This window comes from Choristoneura fumiferana, chromosome 29 (assembly GCF_025370935.1).
Source record: "Choristoneura fumiferana chromosome 29, NRCan_CFum_1, whole genome shotgun sequence".
In the NCBI taxonomy this organism is placed as follows: Eukaryota; Metazoa; Arthropoda; class Insecta; order Lepidoptera; family Tortricidae; genus Choristoneura; species Choristoneura fumiferana.
Window position 1 is genome coordinate 5,850,477 of NC_133500.1, and position 17,262 is coordinate 5,867,738.

Consider the following 17,262-nt stretch of genomic DNA (forward strand, 5'->3'; position numbering starts at 1 on the left):
GTTTTCCTTCACCGTAAAGCTCGTGGTAAATTTTAAATGTATTTTCGCACATAAATTCCGAAAAACTCAGAGGTGCGAGCCGGGATTTGAACCCACGATCCTCTGCTTGAGTGGCCATAGGTCAAACCACTCGGCCACCACGGCTTTTCACTTAGTTACAGTTTTTTTGATCTAAAAAAAAACAATTCTTATTTAGTATACAAATGCTTCACTGTGTTACTAAATACCGGCTGACGTATTTGCAGATAGCTTTTTTTTTATTTTATTTTTATTTGTAAATAATTATTATTTAAGTAATTCCACAAGATAATCTTTTTTATAAATAAATAAATCCATACTAATATTATAAATGCGAAAGTGTGTGTGTTTGTGTGTATGTTTGTCCGTCTTTCACGTCGAAACGGAGCGACGGATCGACGTGATTTTTGGCAAAGAGATAGTTTATGGGCCAGAGAGTGACATAGGCTACTGAAAAATGCACAGTTCCCACGATAACCGAATTCTACGCGGGCGAAGCCGCGGGCAAAAGCTAGTAATAAATAAATTTCAACATCAGAGTCTCAACTCCGGTCCAGGGTTCAACATTCAAAACTTGTTCAGTGAACGAAATGTAATCTTGAAAAGTTAAAGAATCGAAGTACTATTGTCTCCTTACTCACAACTTCCTTGGTTACGATATCATTCATGCTTATCGATACAATATAATTAACTCATATCGGGACTTAATTAAAACTACGATTAATTACTAAAATGACCTTGACGTTTCGACCACTTTCAAGTGGCCGTGGTCACGAGTTGACTGAAGTGTAGGTTATCACGTTCGTTGAACCACGCGAGTCTTTCGAACTACCCGCACCTGATTTTCTTGTGCCGACACATAATCACTTTGACACACAATACTTAGCTTATATCCATTATCCCGGTTAAAATTTCTTTTATCTCTCTTAAAATTTCAAAGTACGTTCATCATCATCATATCAGCCGTAGGACGTCCACTGTTGGGCACAGGCCTCCCCCATAGACTTCCAGTTGCCTCGGTTAGAAGATGGTTAAAAGCGGCTTGCATCCTCCGAGAACCCGCGACTAACTCGGTCATCCGTCCATCTCCTTGTTGGACGTCCTACGCTGCGCTTGCCAATCCGCGGCCTCTACACGAGGACCAATGCCAATTTATGAGTACATTACGCACATTAAAATTGTATTCAGTTAAGCGAATGTTATACGAATTATGCAAAAAAAACGTTATGGCAGTTTGAATTAGGAATATTATACTTTATGCGAATATGCCGCGGGATTTCTCCCTAATACAGATCTATTGTATTTTTTCGATTTATTTTACAAATAATGGCGGTACCAGCACATAATGATATACAGCGTGTATTTTTGATACTACCTCAAAGTGTAACCAGACGAAGATTTAAGTGCTGTGAACCGATATCAAAACAAATTGTTAATTTAGAATTAACTACCAGGGCCCAATTGCATAATAAAGTACAAGCTAATAGTATTAGTGAATTTCAATACAAATCGCTAATAATATTAGCTTGTACTTTGTTATGCAATCGGGCCCAGAGCGTAATTAATTTTTGAAATATTTTCTAGCAGCAATGTAATGCATACAATAATTTGATTCGAGAGAGTAAAGCGTTCTGTGACAGCTGTCACGTCAACAAGTGCGACGTTTTGAATAAAAGCAAAGTACTATCGCGTAGTGATACATTGCGTGTAATTAATACAATACAATACAATACAAATATTCTTTATTGCACACCATAAAGCAGTAAAAAAAAACTTATAATATAAACACTTAGATTAATTTTGTAAGGAAATAATAAGTTTTTTTTTACTAAAACATAATAAAACGTGATTATTAGGGCCTTCACTAACTACCCTTAAAGTTTGAGGTAGTATCAAAAATACACGCTGTATAACGGGTTTGTAATGGGCTGAACTGTGTTCCCAATCTTTAATCATAACAATGTTATTTTATTTTTGGATATTTAATGGTTTATGGAGGGTAATGTGATGCATTACAGTATTATAATTATTGAACTTGTTAATAATTCACTGTAATAATAGCCAAATCAGATCCTGGCCTGACTTGTTAAGGTTTGATTGTTTAAAAATGGTTAAACTGAGCAAGTGTTGCCATACATTCTTCTGGAATGTAACTTACTTTGCGAACTATTTCGGCTGGCGTTCGTGTCGACACAGCCTAGTGTGTATATGTTTTTATTTTATGTGTTTAGTTTTAATGGGTCCCACTGAAAAACAGTGGGCCCCACTTTATATTCGATGTTTTTTTTAAATTATTATTTCTTCCTAACATGTTTTTTCTGTGTATCGAATATGTATTGTGTAAATAAATCTCTCTCTCTCTCTACTGTATAAAATGGTAGGGGTGTCAAACTCATAGCTGTCCCCGCAGCGATCAAATTTATCCGCTCTTTATTAATATTGATAACTGAGTTCTGGCGCTCACTGGACTTTACGCGGCATTTACGGCAGCTATCGGTTACTGCATAATTTATACTTAAATGGGGCTAATAATCGAGTTATTTAATTTGAGGTGGCAGCCGGTAATATTATGATAAATAGTTTCGAATTTGAATTCGGTAATCGCGCGCTGTTCCCCCGGGAACTGTGCATTTTCCGGGATAAAAGTAGCCTATGTCACTCTCGGGCCCGTAAACTATCTCTATGCCAAAAATCACGTCGATCCGTCGCTCCGTTTCGACGTGAAAGACGGATAAACATGTCATGTTGTCGAGTTCACTGTTGTTGTATTCTTTTAACGCTTAAATGGTTCCACCGGAAGACCAGCGTCGGCCGCAAGGTTGACATCATGCTGAGTTGGGACCATTTCGTGACAAAATTTTATTTCCTTTTTCTTTTTCTTTTATTTGTAAAAAATGACACGAATAAATGTTTTTCTTTCTTTCTTTCTTTCATACAAACACACAAACACATAGGTACACTTTCTGATGCCAGTAACTTCGTAATCGTCACATTATTCACTCCAAAATCAGTGTTAGACGCCGATATAATATTGCGGTACCTAAGTCATTACACAACATATGTACAGTACAGTCAACAAAATTTTAAAAAGCATTGTCGAAGTAAATTGAATTTAGGTTAATCAAACTGGCAAGAAACTCAAGGAGGAACATTTTAGAAAACTAGGAATCAGACATGTAATAGACTAGTAAAATTATTTGACGAATAATAAAAATCCGATATCAGCGTGAGACACCATTATCGGATGTTAGGTTACTTGTCACGCCCTGTTATCGGACTGGATACTTTGAAAACACTATGCAAGTAATTAAGTTAGGTTACTTAAAAAAAATGAATTTTTGTTCCTTTTATAAACTAATTTTCTTTTATTATAATTTAACAAGATAAGTTAGAACCTGGGATTGAATCCGGATCCTCATCATTCTCGTCATGCATGCGTGCTCTATTACACCTTAGTAGTTTATGGGGCTAGGTAAATAGGTATGTATCTACGTACCTAATACATTTATTTTTATGTTTTTAGTCACACAATAAATAAATTTTATAGTTTACAAAATATCTATTTATTTATGTAGTTTTATGTAGTTAATGGTGTGTAGTATGTCTTTATAACGGCCCGAGGGTTGCCGACGGTGCTGGCTGAAAATCAGCGCTGGGGTGTTTTTAACGCTTCAGCATTATGCTGAGCCAGTGTCCGATTCACAACCGCAATGACACATACCTTTGTTTTGTTTTTTTTGTACCTAATAATTTTGTTGTCTTGTGGTGTGAATAAATGTATTTTCTTTCTTTCTTTCTTCTTTCTAGTTCGTTTATATTGGCTCAAAATTCAGCGAGCACATTGATCAAGTTCAATAACCACATGGAGCGTCCGAATGCCATGTATTTGCGTGGAGATCGTATGGAGCTAGTTTTAGGAGTTTTTGACATTGTACTTGTCAGGAACGTAGAGCGAATCGGCCACTCGTTGCGAATGCCGTTCCATGCCTAAAAAAAGCCATAATTAAAATTCTTATTATAAATTCTTATAAGTGAAGTAATATAAATTCTTATAAGGTAGCCATATTTTTGACCTTATATTATTTGCTCGCTTTAAAAAAGCGATATAAACAATAGATTGGTAAGATTGGTTTTTTGGAATCTTTTTGTATTTTTTATTTCAATTCCAAATTTTTACTTTTACGGTCATCCCGTAAAACCTAAATTGAAAATACAAACTGAAATAAAGATGCACAGAAAAAACAGAAAAATAAGACCATCACTGGGAATCGAACCCAGGTCCTCGGTAATCCGTACCGTGCGCGGTACCCGAGGACCTGGGTTCGATTCCCAGTGATGGTCTTATTTTTCTGTTTTTTCTGTGCATCTTTATTTCAGTTTGTATTTTCAATAGATTAGTATCATTTAAAAGTTTATTACTCCATCAGTTACATTATAAGAAAATATTGGGCATTATTTATCTTTTTCCAATTAAACAAAAACGATGAAGGATAATAGCCAAATAAAGGTCTAAATTACATTAGGTCTAAATTACAAATGGACACAAATGGCAACAGGGTAAATGTTGAACCTCCTTTTTAAGATTGTCATAGTCATAACAACATTTAACGCAAGTTTGAAATTGAAATTGCGCATGGTCTAAATTGCATATGGTCTGATTTGTACATGGTCTATAAGATACCTCGTCGCAGGAGTCTGTAGAACAGGCGCACGCGCGGATGTATCGGTATCTTGAACGTCTTCAGCCGGGCCAAGATCTCGCTGACCTGGACACGCCAATAAGTTTATGGTTTAAACTAATACAATTACCGCGCTATTTTATGATTTAAACTAATACAATTACCGCGCTATTTTATGGTTTAAACTAATACAATTACCGCGCTATTTTATGGTTTAAATTAATATACGTCCCACTGCTGGGCACAGGCCTCCTCTCAGAACAAGAGGGCTTGGGCCATAGTTCCCACGCGGGCCCAGTGCGGATTGGGAACTTCACACGCACCATTGAATTGCTTCGCTGGTTTGTGCAGGTTTCCTCACAAACAACAAATCAATACAATTACCGCGCTATTTTATGGTTTAAACTAATACAATTACCACGCTATTTTATGTTTTAAACTAATACAATTACCACGCTACTTTATGTTTTAAACTAATACAATTACCGTGCTATTTCGCTTCCATAAGAATCAACATAATAAGGCTCAAAATACACGCCCGCGTAAACTATTACATATGAAAATGAAAAAATGAAAATGAAAAATTGTTTGTTTCCCTTATTAACTAGTCTACAATTTCCTTTAGTGGTAGGGACTTCCTTTTAGGTGAGTAAACCTGTGTTAGGATGCCCCGCTCAATCATATAGACATATTATATAACATTTTGGGATTTTGTTACTTTCCCACGGGAATTGCCAATAAATTAATCGTAATTCCCATTAATGCTGCATAACATTTTTTTCATGTTTTCTTTCCAAAATGACTGTACGAGTTGTTTTATTTATTTTTTCCAAAAATATGTACAGTGTTAGCCCGGGTTGAATTCAAACCCACGATCCTCTGCTTAAGAGGCCATAGATCAACTCAAAACCACTAGGCCACCATAACTTTTTTTAGTTAATTTAAGCTCTGTATCCCATCCCAGCCTATATACGTCTCACTGCTGGGCACAGGCCTCCTCTCAGAATGAGAGGGCTTGGGCCGTTGTTCCCACGCGGGCCCAGTGCGGATTGGGAACTTCAACACACACCATTGAATTACTTCGCAGGTTTGTGCAGGTTTCCTCACGATGTTTTCCTTCACCGTTAAACTCGTGGTAAATTTCTAATGTAATTTCGCACATGAATTTCGAAAACTCTAGAGGTGCGAGCCGGGGTTTGAACCCACGAGCCTCTGCTTGAGAGGCGATAGGTTAAACCACTCGGCCACCACGGCTCAAGCTCTGTAATTCAATCTATTTACATGCCTCCAAATTTTTTTTTTAAGTTGGTGACGTGAGAGACTATACGACATCCGGTCGCGGTTGCGTGTTCGGTCATGGTTGCCAACACTGAAATGCTACCTTTAAGATACTTACACTTTCAGACAGCTCAGTATCTGAGTTCAGTCTATTGAAATCCCTGTCCAGAGTAAAAATATGCGTGGATTCCTGAAACAAAATGGTATTAACAGAAAATAGAAGCATGACGCAAAAAGTTTAGTACCTGTAGGTATGTATGTAAACTCGACTGTACACAGAAAGAAGTAAAAAAGGCGAACATAATCATCTCGACTTAGGCCCCGTTCGCACTCCGAATTTTCACCGCGCGATATTTATCCGCGTGAATTATATATACCGTGCTTTACATACAATTTCTTTGCGAATTTCTTACCGCCAATGCGGATACCCGTATAAGATTCAATGTGTTACAAAATTGCGCGAAAAAATCGCGCAGGGAAAATTCGCAGCGCGGACAGGGCCTTATAGAGTTCCGACGCAGGCACAATGTAGGTAGGGAACTTTATATATGTCGGCGGACGATCGTTAAATCCTAGGCATATTGTGAAATGGCGCCATTTCATGATAATGCCTAAAAGTTGGCCAGGCATGTCACGATGTGCCTGAGAAACACTACGGCAGATCGATTAGAGCAACGCATTCGTCGATATTCCTAGATCTATATAGAGCATATCGTGATATGCCGAAGGAAATAAACATTAGGCAGATACGACGAGCGAAGCGAGGAGTGGTTATTGTGAGTTGTGCCAGAACCGATACGGCGGTGAAACGCCGGTGATGTGCCTAGGGATTTCATGATCTGCCTAAACTGACCAAATCATGAAATGGCGGCGTTTCATGATATGCCTAGGAATTTCATGATTTGCCTAAACGTCACTAGGCAAATCGTTAAACTGTGAGTTTTGAACGATAGGCGGATGTTCCTTAGCCAATTCATGAAATGGCGTCATTTCACTATATGCCTAGGCATTTCGTGATCTGGTGGATTTTACGATCGGCCGCCGACATATACCTACACAGTCTGGAAGTGGAGGGGCTTCATGAACACGCATTTCTTGCGTAAACGTAGATCACAAGGTCGTGGGCGAGCAAAGTAATTGTTTTAGTTCAATTAATTAATTTATATAGATACATTTCCTCGCGAATCGTGATCAATGAATTTTAATTATTTCAGCGTGTAGGAAACTGTATTTGTATTGTATTTGTATTGTATATTTGTATTTGCGTACTCACCGTGGCGACGGCCCACGCAACTACGCACAGTGCTGTCAGGAGCATGCTTCTTTGTAGTGTTGTATGTATGCTAGGGATGGGACGTTGTATTGTAGATTCGGCTATGCCGTTAGGCCGACTGATTTATTTATTTATTGATAAAAACGTTTACATGACATTACAGTACTTAATGATAGAAATATATAGCCTGTATTTTGGTATAATCACAAACTTTAAGGAGAGTAAATAAAGGCACTAACATACTTTCAATTAGCGTTTTAAATTTTCGTAATTTTCACTCATAGTCAAAATACCACAAACAGGACTTATCACGCTAAAACACACGAGTAATATTTACCTCGACGTTTCGACCACATTGCAGTGGCCGTGGTCGCGAGTAGTCTACTCGTATACTTTCTGTTTGTGGTATACTTTCATTTGTTTTGTTAAATAAATACGGGATTTTTCTTTGTCAAATAAATTAGCATGATTATTGTTTTGTTTTTATTCGAAACGTCAAATTGTTTTACTTCTATCTCGTGTTAAATTAATGTATGCAATATAAAAATGAAAAGTTTGTTGGAGACACGCAAATAATAGGTAAAATAAAAAACACTGCTGTTTGAAAAAAAATTACGATCTGGTAGTTAATGTCAAACTTAAAATTTAATACCAACGTGTTTCATAGCAGTAAAACTAACTTCTATTTGGCATTTGTGTTGGATTAAAAAGTACACGTTGTGTAAATGAAAAGATTGAATTGTAATTGTAAAAAAGCCGTGGTGGCCTAGTGATTTGACCTATCGCCTCTCAAACAGAGGGTCGTGGGTTCAAGCCCCGACTCGCACCTCTGAGTTTTTCCAAATTCATGTGCGGAATTACATTTGAAATTTACCACGAGCTTTGCGGTGAAGGAAAACATTGTGAGGAAACCTGCACAAACCTGAAGTTCCCAATTCGCTCTGGGCCCACGTGGGAACTATAGCCCAAGCCCTCTTGTTCTGAGAGGAGGCCTGTGCCCAGCAGTGGGACGTATATAGGCTGGGATGATGATGATGATCTGTTAATATTTGAGAAAGTTTGTATTGTATATTTTGGTGGTTTTATACATATTTGTTTATGTTAATATTTGTTTTAATCTGCACCGCCTGCTGAAATCAATTCCTTATTTTCTTTTCGTTGTAAAAGGTTGCCTAGATCAAAAGCGATAAGGTCGCTTTATTACTTTCTCTGTACTTTTTCTCCATGTACCTACCTGTTTTAGCTTCTATGTGGTATGTAGATATTAAATAGTCGTCGCGAAGAAACTGTTTATTTATTTATTTATTGTTGAAAATTTTCATTCAAAGGGGAGGCCCGTGTCCTGCAGTGAAACATATGTAAGACGAGATGTGTACTGTGTGGACGCCTTTCGTATAAGGTCGCCGAATAGTTCGCCGAAAAAAAAAACTACACCCCATCACTAGCGTTAGTATTTACTAAGATTAAAGCCACGCTTCGTCGGTTAACTATTAAGTTCAATATTAATTGAAAACGACTTTCCGAGAACGGCCCTAAGGAATTTGTGTTTCAATTGATGTTTCTATTCCTGTTAGCGGCGCATTGATTTCATTTGTTGATTAGTTAATTAAATTAGTATTTGAACTTATATTGTAAATGTAGTACACGCATGTTTGACGTCGATATAACGAAATCTTTGTACCAGGCCTAGGTAGGTATTTTTTTAAGTAGTAGTATTTACCCACGTCTTCGCACGCGTTAATCATTAAATCAAGTATTTAATTGTAACTATAATTCTGCGATTTTACTGAATTCCCGTGGGAATTTTCAAAAATTATACTGTGGATTTCATTAACGTTGCATATAAACCATCTTAGCGGTTGAAAATTCGACATTTTACCCGATTTCTGAGGGAATATCGAGATAATAACCTAACCAACAAAAAGATTTAATCCCCGACTTTGTCACTTCAAAGTTCAATATCTCAAAAACGGCTGAACCGATTTTGATAAAACATGTGTAAGAACCATCGCTAGAAAACCTGATTTCAATTAAAAAAACAGAATCCAAATCGGTCCACCCGTTTAAGAGTTACGAGCCACAGACAGACAGAAAGACACACACACAGACATACAGACAAATATAGTGTTCAAACTTATAACATCCTTTTTGTGTCGGGGGTTAAAAAGGCTAAGACCTTTTTAACTTTGTAGCGCAAACCTTGGCTTTCTTACGTGTATGTTCTACCCTAACAACTGGACGTGCAATATTGTATTCATTTTCTATAAGATAGTTAGTTTATAACCTTACAAGGGTGTCGCCAGCCAATGGCCTTTAAGTTGATATGGAAAATGAGAAAAGTATGTATTTTAGGTATTTATTGGAAATGGTGAATTCATTTGAGTTTCGGTTTCGACGTACAGGAATGATCGATCAAGCAAGTCAAGTCAAAGACTTAGGACTGGTTTGGTTGCTTTACATTTGGCAACTTTTATAGAATCTAGGAGGAGGGGGGGGGGGGGGCAGCTGCCCCTCCCTGCATCTCCCTGGCGACGCCTTTGTAACCTTGATTACAAATAAAATGCTTTTTATCACAGAAATGTTGCTTTATTTTCACAGAAAAGAGACAGTGAATTCTTTACAGATGACGAAACTTTGGCAGCTTGCAGAACAAGAAATAAGAACGTATGTAAACACGAACGAAACGAACATTATGTTTATCTTGTTGAAATATTACAAATGAAACGGATACAAAATTCAGATCTATTGTCAAAAAGACATTAATATCTAAGGCGTATTATAAAATTAATGATTATATCATGGACATATTTGGAAATAATTCCGATCCGCATTAACGATCCCTTCAAATAGCGAAGTTGTGTTAAATACTTGTGATGTATAGATATCATTTAATAATATTACTTTTAAATCTGTTTAAAAAAATATACCTCGTTGAGTTTTTTGTCGGATTCTTCTCAACAGAGGTTTTTCCGAACCGGTGGTAGATTTTTTTTTGACATTCATAAGTGCATGTTATAGCCTAAATTGAATAAAGATATTTTGACTTTGACTTTGAAGCAACTGTTTAACCTCGTGGTGACGAAGTTCGTTCTATACAGCAATGTTAACAAGCCGTTAACTAGCATTAGTTAGAATTAAACTGGTATCAGTCGGTATCTGATGGTAACCCGTGGTTAGCGCACAGAATGAATACGTGCGGCGCGGGTACTTCATTACCAGATACCATCGCAGCTAAGTTGCTAGCGGTCGCGGAAACTAGATAGAAAAAACCGACCAAAAGCGTGTCGGACACGCCCAAAATAGGGTTCCGTAGCCATTACGAAAAAATTTGGTACTATTTTTCTAAGGATTTCGTATTTTATACGGAATCTTCCAAGTTTAGGTATATTTTATACCTTAGGGTGCTATTTACTCTTAAACTACCTACTGATAATTCTCAAGCAAACTTAGCCGTTATAATTTTCCTTGTAAGTTTGATATATTTACTAACATTCTGTTTTTTTTTAATTTTTCCACCCACCGGTTTAGATGAAAATTTGCACGCTCGATTTTAATGAAAATTTGCACTTTAAAGTTGAATATTTCGCAAACAAATCATTGAATAGAAAAATCGTCTTAGCAAACCTTTCATAGTTTTAAAAGACCTATCCAACGATACCCCACACTTTAGGGTTGAAAAAGAAAAAAAAAATCACGTCTATGGGATGTACCCTAAAAAAATTTTTTTTCGATATTTTTATTATACCATTTTGTCGGCATAGTTTACGTAGATATTCGTGCAAAATAACAGCTTTCTAGCATTGATAGTCCCTGAGCAAAGCCGCGGACGGACAGACAGACAGACAGACAGACATGGCGAAACTATAAGGGTTCCGTTTTTGCCATTTTGGCTCCGGAACCCTAAAAAAATTCACAATGGCGCAGGCTGAAAATCAGCGCTGCAAGTTTTTTTTCTTTTGCTCGCAGCTTATGCTGAGCCTGGGCCCAATGGCACCTGCTTATGTGTAATTTGGCCGCTTTCAAGTCCAGGGTGAATGAGCATTTACTAGGCAAGCGTGCTCCATCGTAGGCCTCATCCTCGCTTTCCATCAGGCGTGATTGTGGCCAAACGCAAGCCTATACTGTTAAAAAAAATGTTTTTTAATTTTGTAGTCGTATCTTATTTCTGTTACAGTAAATGATTTTATTATTATTAAGCCTTCGACACTAAACTAAAGTCATCTTATCGGCCGTAGGACATATTGCTGATGCTGTTGCTGATGCGGGACTGTTAGACATAGGCCTCCCCCATAGACCTCCAGTTGCTTCGGTTGGAAGCGGTCTGCATCCACCGTGAACCCGCGACCCGCGGCTGAAACTAAAGTAAGCTTAGATAGTCAGGTAATTTATTAAACACAAAAAATACCTAAATAAAGTATAAATTAGAATTTTTCATAAAAAAAATAATATCTAATAATAAATAAAAATAATAATAATAATATCATCTATGACATTGTGTTTGAAAAAATGGATTATTTATATTATTTATTATATTATATAATCCCACTATTCCACTATTATAAATGCGAAACCTTGTAAGTCTTTTTGGTTGTTTGTTTGTTACCTAATCACGTCTAAGCCGATGAACCGATTAAAATGAAATTCGGTATAAAGATAGTTTGAGTTCCGGGAAAGGACATAGGATACAGTATAGTTTACAGTTGTCAATATCACAGACTAGAGAGTGAAAGTGCTGAAACTTGAGTCGATTAAACTAATAATTTAAAATCTTAATTATAATTAATGTCATCATTAATCTGATTATCACGCTAATTTTGATGAGAATATTAGTGAAATTCTAGGTTGGAATATTATTTGCCACTTAAGTAAGGCTAAACAGAGTTTACAAGAATGTTCGTTACTTAACAATTAATAAGTACCAATATAACTCGAGATCCATTAGGACCCATCACTAAACGAGTCTCTGGTGTTACATTACATGCATACTTGAATTTTATATTAATTGATTATAAAAATCTGATAGGTTAAATTTATGTTCTAATATTTTGCGCCAGTCATAATATTCAGGCTACAGCTGAAATATACCTACTTCCATATATTTAGACCGCATGAAAGCACTGTAGTTTATCCCGGACTATTGAATAGTTCATGCGGAATAGCGATAAACAAATTCTACGCAATCTGGAGTCGTCGGCAACAAGCTAGTGTTTAATTAATTTAATTTCTTCAAACGCTGAAGAATGTAGTTTATACCACAGCCCCTTACGTTTGGCTGCATTCGGTCTGGCACCACAAAAGGAGGTGTTACGGGCTACTACACGCTCTACATATGCTGCACCGAATTAATGAATTATCCAAGAGATAACTACGTTATGTACCATCAAGCTGGCACTTGATAATGCATAAATCCTACTATCCTAATAAGATCCTATTGCCACTGACCTATTGTTGACTAAAGGTGTCAATTCATCATCATCATCATGTCAGCCGAAAGACGTCCACTGCTGGACATAGGCCTCCCCCAAGGCTCTCCACTCAGACCGGTCTTGTGCTTTCCGCGTCCACCGTGAAAGCAGTTTGTTCAGAAATGAGGATCGATTTCACTATATTATTATTTAAAAAAATAGAGTCCTTTTTTTAAATCTCTTTTCTACAGTGGCCAGTCTTGAATGCTATAAAATACTTAGTAAGGTTGCATAGTATTTAATTATGCTGGCAGTTTTGATTCTCTAAAAAAGAAAAACGGAGAACCGCAACTGAAAAGTGTGAATTACGACTGTAGAATTAAAAATCAAGTAAAATTACTGACTTGGCAAAACATGCCCATATTTTTTGCTATAATTAACGCATCTTCGCATTTGGCTGAGGAATAATACCTGCTGGGCACCAGCGTCTTCTTGGCAAAAACCTTTCTCTCTCCCCAAATGGGAAGGGGGGGGGAAGCTTATGTCCAACAGTGGATGTCTTACGGCTGAAAAGATAGTGATGTTTTTAAGTCTACGCATCAACCTCTTCACCGCCACAAAACAGACCAAGTGACGTGCTCCGTACGCCACAGAAAAACCGACAAATCAACTTGATTTTTAATTCCATTGCAAAAGGATTAATTTCGAGTTGAATGTTGGTCATGTATAGACTGTGTCGTTTGAGGCATTCCATTGGCTGTCACGACTGGATGACTCTGGCGGTGAAGATGGTAAACTAACTTAAAAAATACACTTTGAGTTGGAAAATATACGCGCGCGAAACCGCGACTAAAGGCTAGCTTTAAATAAACCCGTAAGCCAACTACTTAATTACATTCAACGCCAATGCATTCGACCCACTCGGCCCGTTACCGATCTGTATCTAACGAGGGACGTTATCGCGCACGCATCAGGTTGATCAAGATCCAAGATGGCGAGGTTAACAGTTTCGAATACGTTAGCAAAATCTCAAGTCGAGTTGGGACTTAGTATAAGGAAATTTTGTCCAAGTTACAATACATTACTGCACTCGATTGGCGAGTCCCAACTCGATCGCTTTACATTCTCGCAATGTACATTATAAATGCATATTGTATGCTTTTTCTTGCAAGTCTGAACTGGGCTTTAGTTTTTCCAAGATCTATCTGAAGAAAATGGATTGTTGACACTCGCGATTTGCACAATTTTGCTTTCATCCCACTAATATCTATTATACATGTGAGAGTTTGTAAGTCTGTTTGTTTGTTATCTCTACACGTCTAAACCGCTGAACCGATTTAGATGAAATTACGCATACAGATATTTTGACTCCCGGGGAAGGACATTAAATAGTTTTCATCCCAGAAAGCGTAGTTCCCGCGTGATAGCGATAAACGAATTCTGCGCGGACGAAGTCGCGGGCACAGCTAGTGACATCAAAATTATGGAAAACACAATGCATATGAAATTCGGGCAGACGATAGAGGACCGCCATCTCAGCCCCTCTTTGCGACGCTCTTGCCTCTACACCTAATCCACATTTAAAAACTCCCAACACCTATGTCAGTTTGTCCGTAAATCTTCGCTAACTCCGTCCTAAACTACCCCGCGCTCGCAATAAAGACGCCATTACAATCCCCTTTGAATTCTCGATTTGTTAACACGTTGCTTTATTTATTACTACTCTTATCCTAGTGCCACGATTCCCGGTTTTAGGGCAGCCATGTTTCGGGGAATAAGCTGGGACTGGTCTCAAAGCATGTGATAGAGCGATGTCACCTCATATAGAAAGGAAGAAAAGAAAGAATGACGACCAGATGGCCTAGTGGTTAGAGAACCTGACTACGAAGCTTGAGGTCCCGGGTTCGATTCCCGTGTCGGGGCAGATATTTGTATGAAAAATACGAATGTTTGTTCTCGGGTCTTGGGTAATTTAAATATGTATCTATCTGTATAATTATATTTATCCGTTGCTTAGTACCCATAACACAAGCTTTGCTAAGCTTACTTTGGGACTAGGTCAATTGGTGTGAATTGTCGCGTGATTTTTTTTTTTAAGATACTATATCACTAGGAAAAAAAAACCTTCCGATTGATCCTTTTCATCGATTTCGTAAAATTACGAGTGTTTTTTTACCATTTGGCGGGTTGGATTCTTAATTCAGACAGGCGATTATTCAAAAATCTTAAAATGCAGTTAAATTTGTTTTTAAAATCAAAATGAAGTCTCCTCTCAAAGAAATTGTGTATCTACGTATTTAAGATACTTTGTGGCATAGTCTTGGGACGTCCTGTATAGGCTGAGATAAACCATAATAAATTAATCTGTACTTCGGTTTCCAGGCTTAATAACATAGGTAGTATGTATGAATGTAAACTCGCAAATCTCGCAATTGATTTGTTTTAATTAATAATCTACAGCGTGTATTTTTGATACTAACTCAAACTTTAAGTGTAGTCTTTTAGTCTTACTTTAAGGGTGGCCCTAATTATCTCATTTAGTAAAAAAAATGACTTACTTATTTTGTTTTCGTTCAAAACGTCGCGCGTTGACGTGACAGCTGTCACAGAACGCTTCTCTCTCGAATCAAATTATTGTACGCATTACCTACATTGCTGCTGGAAAATATTTAAAAAATTAATTACGCTCTGGTAGTTAATTCTAAATTAAAAAAATGTTTTGATATCGGTTCACAGCACTTAAATCTTCGTTTAGTTACAGTTTGAGGTAGTATCAAAAATACACGCTGTATAAAGAAAGGTGAATCGTAAAATGTGTTACTAAGCGCAATACTTGGGAACGGCAGGACCGATTTCACAATTTTTTTTTGTTGTGTTTGTCAGGAGAAGGTTTTTATGGAAGAAAATTTAGAAAAACTACAACGGGGGCGAAGCCGCGGGCAACAGCTAGTTAATAGTTAATATTAGTAAATAGAGTTTTGTCGAAATTGTGAGTATTGCAATGAAATTGAATTAAATCATTTTATTCCTAAAGCTAGACTACAAATCAAATAAAATATTAAATGAAATTGTGAGTTTAAATGCCACACTTGATTGGTAATCTATAACTTACTCCCCTCGGCGAATTAACTACTATTTTGCAAGTATTAAACACTGGAATATTCCTGTAAAAACCACACGCATATCCACCCTACCGCGATCCTTTCAAATCTACTAACACTTCCAACGCGCACGGAAAACCTAACTTTGCTCTCTCCTACAAAGAGCCAGTTTTCCTCGACACAATAATGTCATTTCTAGTAGGAAATTTGGAATGGTCGTTTTTTTTTTGATAAGAAGTTACGGTTATGCGTAAAGGTTGAAGGGGTTAGGTTAACTTGTAACAAAAATGGTTTTTTTATCGTATGAATTGTATCTTCAGAATGTTATCATCGAAAATAGGATTTGATATTGTGGGCTTGTTTGACACCGTGCTACGGGGGCCTGTTTTAGATTTTTCATCACACTTGCTCGTAAACAGTGTCGTAACATGCAGGCTACCTTAGTTGCAACCCCCCAAATAAAACCCTCGACCTTAATGTGCTTGTCATGAAACCCGTGGTCGGTCGCATGAGTCATTGCACGTACACATTTTCTTGTCATGAATCCCAAGGTCGGTCAATGAGTCAATGTGCGTACTGATACTGCTGCGCGCGCTGCTGCAGACCACATGCACACGCACGTTGCGGCGCATGCTGAGGGAGGTAGAGGCGACGCTGCCAAGAGCGCAGCCTAAGGTATCGCCCATATTTAGAAGAATTATATTTTTTCTTTTACAAATATAAAATTTTGCTTGCAAATGTGATGAAAAACATTGTATGTCGCACGGGCGGTACTATAATTACGAACATCGACTCATTAAAGCCCTCAGTCTTCGACTTCGGGCTTCTAATAGACTCTCGTTCGTAATTCCTTATTTACCGCCCTTAAGACACAATGTACTATAATTTAGTATTAGTTTTGTTTGTTTATTCATTCAATATAATATTACATTGTAATGGAAATAAATGACAAGTTAAAAAGAATGTCATGATATGAATAGAAACAAAAATTAAAATAAAATTGGTTCTCCTCTAGGCATCGTCATGAAAAATGACAAAAGCTCAAATGTCAAGGATAAAAATTGTATAATTGTATATTATATATATTATTTTTGTAATTGTAATTGTAAAAATTGTGATAATTAGAATATAACTAAAGTAGCTATTGAAATGTCAAAAATAAAAAAATTAAACAAATAGACTTACAACTTTCGCTTTTGTAATATTAGTGGGATTTTGTTCGTAATAATTTATTCATTAGTCATTTAACTCTAGAGTAATCGCGCTTTTCCGTGAAACGCGAGTGATCACGTGGGGAGCATTTTGCCGCCCATACTTAATACGGTTTTTTTTTAGAAAATAGGAGATATGAATTTATATTTATGTTTTAAGGATAGAATAAAACATAAACTATCATAAAACTAACTATCATTTTATAAAACTTTTATACTTAAAATCTAGAAAACGCAGGTTTGGGAAATCTTGAGAAAAATTCATGTTTTTTTGCAACCTCTTATAATTTTTATATC

The 17,262-nt window shown here is 37.0% G+C and overlaps 1 long non-coding RNA gene across 1 annotated transcript; it reads left to right on the plus strand.

The window, feature by feature from the left end:
* The first annotated feature begins 8,821 nt into the window (after positions 1-8,821).
* Positions 8,822-11,615, plus strand: LOC141444340 (uncharacterized). The gene is made up of 3 exons (XR_012453167.1): positions 8,822-8,938; positions 9,847-9,912; positions 11,484-11,615. It is a non-coding gene; the product is annotated as an uncharacterized lncRNA (long non-coding RNA).
* The last annotated feature ends 5,647 nt before the right edge of the window (positions 11,616-17,262 follow it).